The sequence below is a fragment of the Bacillus rossius genome, chromosome 14, assembly GCF_032445375.1.
Source record: "Bacillus rossius redtenbacheri isolate Brsri chromosome 14, Brsri_v3, whole genome shotgun sequence".
Lineage (NCBI taxonomy): Eukaryota > Metazoa > Arthropoda > Insecta > Phasmatodea > Bacillidae > Bacillus > Bacillus rossius.
In genome coordinates this window covers 28,421,677-28,428,368 of record NC_086341.1, presented here as the reverse complement: position 1 = coordinate 28,428,368, position 6,692 = coordinate 28,421,677, and the positions used below count along the sequence as shown (strand labels likewise).

At 44.2% G+C, this 6,692-nt stretch overlaps 1 non-coding gene across 1 annotated transcript; it reads left to right on the top strand.

Annotated features, from left to right (window-relative positions):
* Positions 1-1,913: 1,913 nt before the first annotated feature.
* Trnag-gcc (transfer RNA glycine (anticodon GCC)) lies at positions 1,914-1,981 on the top strand. Its single transcript has one exon. It is a non-coding gene; the product is annotated as a tRNA-Gly (tRNA).
* Positions 1,982-6,692: the final 4,711 nt, after the last annotated feature.

Genomic DNA, 6,692 nt, shown 5'->3' with positions numbered 1-6,692 from the left:
CGCTGCCATGGCTGGCCAATCCCCTCCTAGCACATGATGCATGCGACCCTCTCCCTGCATGGCTAATCCCAGCATGACTAGGCGTACAGGCTTCGGCCTGAGACGCACCTAGGTCTCTCCCTAACCCGGACCCCTCCAAAATACACTTAGTTTTAGTTAGGTTAGGAAAAAAACTAAAATCGACATCTTAGGCTTCCCGGGATTGCACGAGCGAACGGCTACGCGACGAGTCGTCCTGTGCTGTTTCACTTGGTGAGAAAACAACACTTAACATTGTGCAAATACCAATTGATTCCGCTAATGTTTTCAAATGTTTCCATTTTTGATTGTCAAACTTGCCGCAACAGTGGCGGACCTACACTTTGCGGGTCACTGGCCCACTCACTTCTGCGGTACCTTAATATTTTGGAAAGGGCCACTATTGGGAGGGGCTGGGAATATGAAATAGCCTCTAGAGAATAATCCCGGAAAATTGAAAAGAAAAAAAAAAGACTTTAAATATAACGCTTTTAAACCAACCCGTAACTTAAAATTCTAGAATGATTTTGCTTAAGAATATTTGATATTAGTTCCTGATAAATTATTAATGCATAAATTTTATGAATGAAATTGTGCCGTTATATGAGTCAATAAATTATTTGATAGTTTTGCTTACACGAAATCATGTAAAATAAATTGGCTGTTTGATGGCTGCAGTGGTTTGCGCTGCGTGAGTATAATTAAATTGTCAACAAAAGCACACTGTTGTGTGTTATAGCTCACTGGTTACAGAATGCTTTCTATTGTAACAACTTGTAACAGGTGCGTGGTAAGGGGCGAACCACTGTTGAGCCTAGCTCCAGTGAGTAGTGCAAACTGTGGACTGTACAGATATTTAGTGATTAATGAAGAAATATATTTAATTGCGAGTAATTTGCGAACAGACATTGGGTGTTGCGTTTTAATTAGTAATGTAAATATTATTAGTAAATAAAACTGTATCAAAATTAATTGGGATATTTTTACGAACCCATTTTCACCACTTGTAACAGTATGTAACCGTCGAGTTATAACTCTTTTTTGCTTGTATATTAAATATATAAAATTTACAAATCCCCCCCAAACACCGAAGAACACGTTTTACAATAGTTTTATAAACAGCTAATATTTTATTGATTTAAAGAAATTTATACTAAAAATTAAGAGTTTAAAGATGAAGGCTACATAACGGTTAATCCAAAACTGAATACCAAATTTATTTCATGCTTTCAGTACTTCCTAGGATTGACAAAAAAATGTGTCATTAAGTTCAGAGAAATATTAAACAAGTACTTTCATTGCAGACAAATCATTATATAAAAAAAATTAATTAGGGAGAGTTTTTTATGGATTCATTTAAAATCATGTACAAAAACACTACCTCTTATAAGCAAAATAATTTAGCATGTTACTTCATTAAAACAAAAAAAAACACCGGATTTTCTGCTTTCTCGATCGTATTATATATATATATATATATATATATATATATATATATATGCCTGACTTAAAGGTGCGATAGTGTCAGGAAGGATGGTGTCATCCATCAATCATTTCACGAATCATGTGTCGTTTCTTTTTCATTGTTTTCAGTGTTTTATTTATATCCATTAAATACTACTCAATTTCTCATCGCAGCATCGGTGGTGGTCGGCCTCCGTAGCGCAGTCGACGGCCCACCGGGCTACGGTGCGGGGGCTCCGGGTTCGAATCCCGGGTAAGACATGGGTGTAATTTGTATTGTCTTAATACCAACCTTCAACCAACACTACCATTCCACAATGACTCGGGGTGACTTAAAACTACAACTTTAAGGGGGGGAGATTGTTGGCACACTGGTGACTGTCAAAACTTGCCAGTGTGCCATCAATCTTTAAGAAAACAAAAAAAAAAAAAAGGTGGTTCAGTGGTAGAATGCTCGCCTGCCACGCGGGCGGCCCGGGTTCGATTCCCGGCCGATGCAAATATCTTCTTTTACCTAAAGGAATATACAAAATAATTTCTCATGTCGAAATTACTTCGGAACAAAATAGAACGTAGTAGCATTTTACATGCTTTATATTAGCTTCACCTGTATGTTTGTTTGTCTGTCCGTCTGTAACTCTTTCGACTAAGAGTGAGTAGCATATCACTCTAAAATGTCCCACCAAATATCATTACGTTCGTTAGCCGAGCGGTCTAAGGCGCGCGACTTCTGTGATGTCAGCTTTCGGTTTTAGTGATCGTGGGTTCTACTCCCGGCCACGCCGAAAAAAAAATGTTTTTTTTTCCAGTAAATTCTAAGATTATATCCATACATTAACTGTAAATGATTCGGAGAGACTTTACCATTTCTTTGTGACGTTGCAACTCCAAATAGTTATCTCAGATGGTAATAGGTAGTGTCGGTAACTCATTTCCCTATGATAATCTATATAAGTCTGCCTTGGGATTCCGAGGCGCGCGGACGTGTTTACATGCGAGTGCATTCGACTTACGTGAGTACAGTTCGTGCCGCGCGATTTCAGAAGTGTTCAGCTAGGCTCGGCCTGCTTACATTAATCTACATTGCTACCACAGCCATATTATCCTATTAATATGGATGTGCATACACCTACCAAACGCGTCAACACGCTTAGTGTGAAGTGTCAAACGAAGCCATTCGCCATGGATCTTCACAACTGGATGGACGAGACACTCCGAATAAAAGAAGACGAGCTGGTGGCTGTCCAAATGGACGGGCGTCAACGCTGCATATTTATCAAGTTAACATCCATGCTCCACTGCGAACGGATCATGAGACTGACTGGCGGTTCATCGCAGATTCTAACAGCATCGGGTGAGTCTATTTTGGCTGACATTGAAATTGCCCTAGACAACCTAAAAACTGTACGTGTGATAAACCTTCCTGTTGAAGTCACTAATGATAATATAGTTAAGGCGCTGACTCCGTACGGTAAAGTATTGTCCTTAATTGACGAACTTTGGGGGGGACACTGCAAATACAAAGTTAAAACCGGTGTACGTGTGGTCAAGATTGAGTTAGATAAGGACATACCATCAGTACTGACGGTCGAGGGTCACACAGGCATGGCCCTGTACGACGGCCAGCCTCAGACATGCAGTATATGCCACACGCCGGGACATGCGCGGGCCGCCTGCCCCATTGCACCGCGCCGCGACACGCCTGCCCCTGCCGCGGCCGCGGCCGGGCGCTCGTGGGCGCAGGCGCTCGTCGGCGGAGTGCGCGGCGCGGCTCCGGACAAGAGTGACACACGTGACAGCGCAGCGGCGCGGGAGAGCAGCGCTACCTTCCGTAGACCTCCGGTTCAAACCCCAGCGGGGGAACACCCGACTGGGAGTGCTCGGGACATGGTTTCAATAAAGGGTATATTGGCAAACACTTCACCATTACTGGAAATTGACATGGGGGAGTTATTCACTACTGAGGGCGGGGATGTTAGTGCAGGAACCACAGACGCACACATTGGGGACAGAGAACAGGAAGATGACGAAATGACAGGGAAACGTGGCGATAAACAACATCCACGTAAAAAAGGGAGTACTGAGGATGTGCGCGGGGAAGGACGTACAGGGAAGAAATTTCGTCAAAACAGTCGAAGTCCCAGACGGAATAAAATTGTCCCTGACAGCCCTCAATCACAATGAGCTCACTCTCTTGCCGTAGCCAAACAAGCCATAGGAAAGTGTGAGGACTCACACGGCTTGCCTTCGGTGATAACTCCATAAACGTTCATCACCAGAAGGGTCATGGCCAGCGTTTTGACAGTTGCAACTGTAAATGTCTGTGCCATGGAGATGGCATGCAAATACCGTGTGTTATATACACTAGCTTACGCTCACGCCATCGACGTAATTTTTTTACAAGAATTACCAATAAATCAGATCCCGCACTTCGATAACTGCAATGTGTATACAAATGTTGGCACCCACGGAAGAGGTACGGGTATCATTACACGGAATGGATATCAGCTAATAAATATCCGAGCACACCCCTCGGGACGAATCATTGCGGGAACTCTTGTCATGCCTTCTCTACCACCTGGAAATGACTTGTTGGAACTAGCTCTATGTGTGAACGTGTACGCCCCTTCGGGTTCACAAAAGAGGCAAGCCAGGACGAACATTTACAGACAAGAAATATTACCATTCTTGGAAGGTGACCGCAACAAAATAATATTTGGTGGTGATTTCAACTGTGTGCTGAACCTTATTGACCACCATGGAGGAGCATATACGACTAACACAGCGTTACAAGATTTAGTCTCAGCCATACAAGTTGAGGATGCAGTTGATATTCTGCTAGTTCCTCGACCCCACTTTACGTTCCATGGCCATGCGTCTAGTACGCGGTTGGACCGGTTTTACTTTTCCAAAAGCAACCGCAATTCAGTGGTCAGTTATGACGTCATACCGGCGGCCTTCACAGATCACTCCCTTGTACTTTGCACTCTCTCTTACCCCACACTCAACCCTGTTCGCGGGCGAAACTACTGGCGCCTGCAGACACGATTATTTGGACAAGATGAGGTGGATGTGGAATTCCAGCAACGGTGGATTTTGTGGACTAGGCAGAAACACCGATACGCTGATGTCGCGGAATGGTGGGAACATTGTGTAAAACCGGGCATTCGACGCCTCTTTCAATACCACGGAGCACGTGTCCGACGGGAGCAAGCCTCACTCTTGTACCTATACGAGCGGGCTCTGCGAGATCTCGGCGCGGCAGCTATGACAGTGACGAACGTCAAGGAAAAAGAGCGTCGGCTCAAAGAAAAAATTATGACCATTCATAGGAAATATATGGAAGAACGGCTGCACTTCCTTCACACAAATAGCGCATTACAAAATGAGAGGCTCAGCTTATATTCCTTGGCAAACGAACAAAAATGTAAGACTAAACGACAGATTGACGCGTTGACGACAGCTGATGGCAGTACTCTCCGAGACACAACGGCCATTGCGACCGCCTTCCGTATTCATTATACCGACTTATACTCGGAACACCAGGTCGATTTTGACGCCGGAACTTCCTTCATACAACGAGTAACAGCCCGCCTGAGCGACAATGCACGGGATCTTCTGGAGAGTGAGATTACAGACGAAGAAATTGCGCAAGTTGTTCATGATGCTCCGAAAAGAAAATCTCCGGGAAAGGATGGAATACCGTATGAATTCTATCAAACATACTGGACAATAATAAAAACCGATTTTTGTAAAATGGCACGTACAGTGCTTCAACGCGGTGCCCTTTGCAAGTCTCAAACAAACGGTATCCTGGTTTTAATTCCAAAGAAAAATAAACCGATAAACCTGGTGGATTACAGGCCTATAACTCTACTGTGCACGGACTATAAAATCATCGCCCGTACAATTGCACAAAAATTGAAACGTGTACTGCCCGAACTCGTTGGACCCGAGCAATGTTGCGCAGTTCCAAATAAATCTATTATACAGGGGATTGCGGTACTACGTGATGTACAGCTCCTTGCCAAATCCTTGCCCGGTCCAGTGGCATTACTCAACGTTGACCTTGATAAAGCCTTCGACAGGATACACTGGGGTTTTCTCGACAGACTCCTAACTCATGTCGGATTTCCACAAATTACGGTCCGCATGCTTCACACTCTGCGTAAATGCTCTACGACGCAGATTTATATTAATGGGAAACTGGGCGAAGAAATTAATATCCGCTCTTCCGTGCGTCAAGGGTGCCCCTTGTCCATGGCACTGTTTGTACTGTATATAGAACCATTGCTCCGGACACTCCATGAGACTTTAACAGGAATTAGCATTGCCAGCCACCGGATCACATGCAGTGCCTATGCTGACGATGTTACCTGCATAATTCGGAGTGAAGATGATGTACTCAGGACATCAGCCGCCTTGACCAGTTTCAGCCAAGCCTCTACCACCCAAGTAAATGCCATAAAAACAAAAATAGTAGACCTCAAGACGGCGCCCCATCTGCTGCAGCAGGTGAGGCCATACACCAGATCCGAAACTTTACGCACACTAGGAATCACCTTCATGCAAAATACAAGACAAATGGACAAGGTTAATTGGGACTCTGTGGTGAACAACGTACGAGGAACACTTGTAGCTGCACATCTACGAAATATAAACATTATTCAGAGAGTGCACATAGTTAACATGTACATGTTATCCAAATTGTGGTACATCGCACAGCTGATTCCCATGTCTCGTGGTACAGAGGCACAAATACGACAATATGTCGGTTGGTTCGTATGGCATGGATTTCTATTCCGAACAGGTCGTGAGCAGATTACACAGAAACCTCATATTGGTGGATTGGGGCTAATTGACCACCATCTGAAGGCCAAAGCCCTGTTTGGGAAAACTATTGTCCAACGATTAATGACCGACGATGTAGTCTTCGCGGCATTACATCACGCCGTGTGGACGAATGAGAGGCTTCTTCCGCGCACCTATATAGTAGCACTTCATGACTTGCGATCGCAGATAAATGAATTGCCCGACGGGGAGTGTGTAACTACCCCGCTATTATACGACAAATATTGCCAAACGGTCAAAATTACTCCCAAAATACAGTCAAAATGGCCGTACTTCAACTGGACGCGTATATGGAAGAACATAGCGGACGACGAATTATCAACATCTCTCCGAGCGTCAGCTTTTGCCTTTGTCAATGA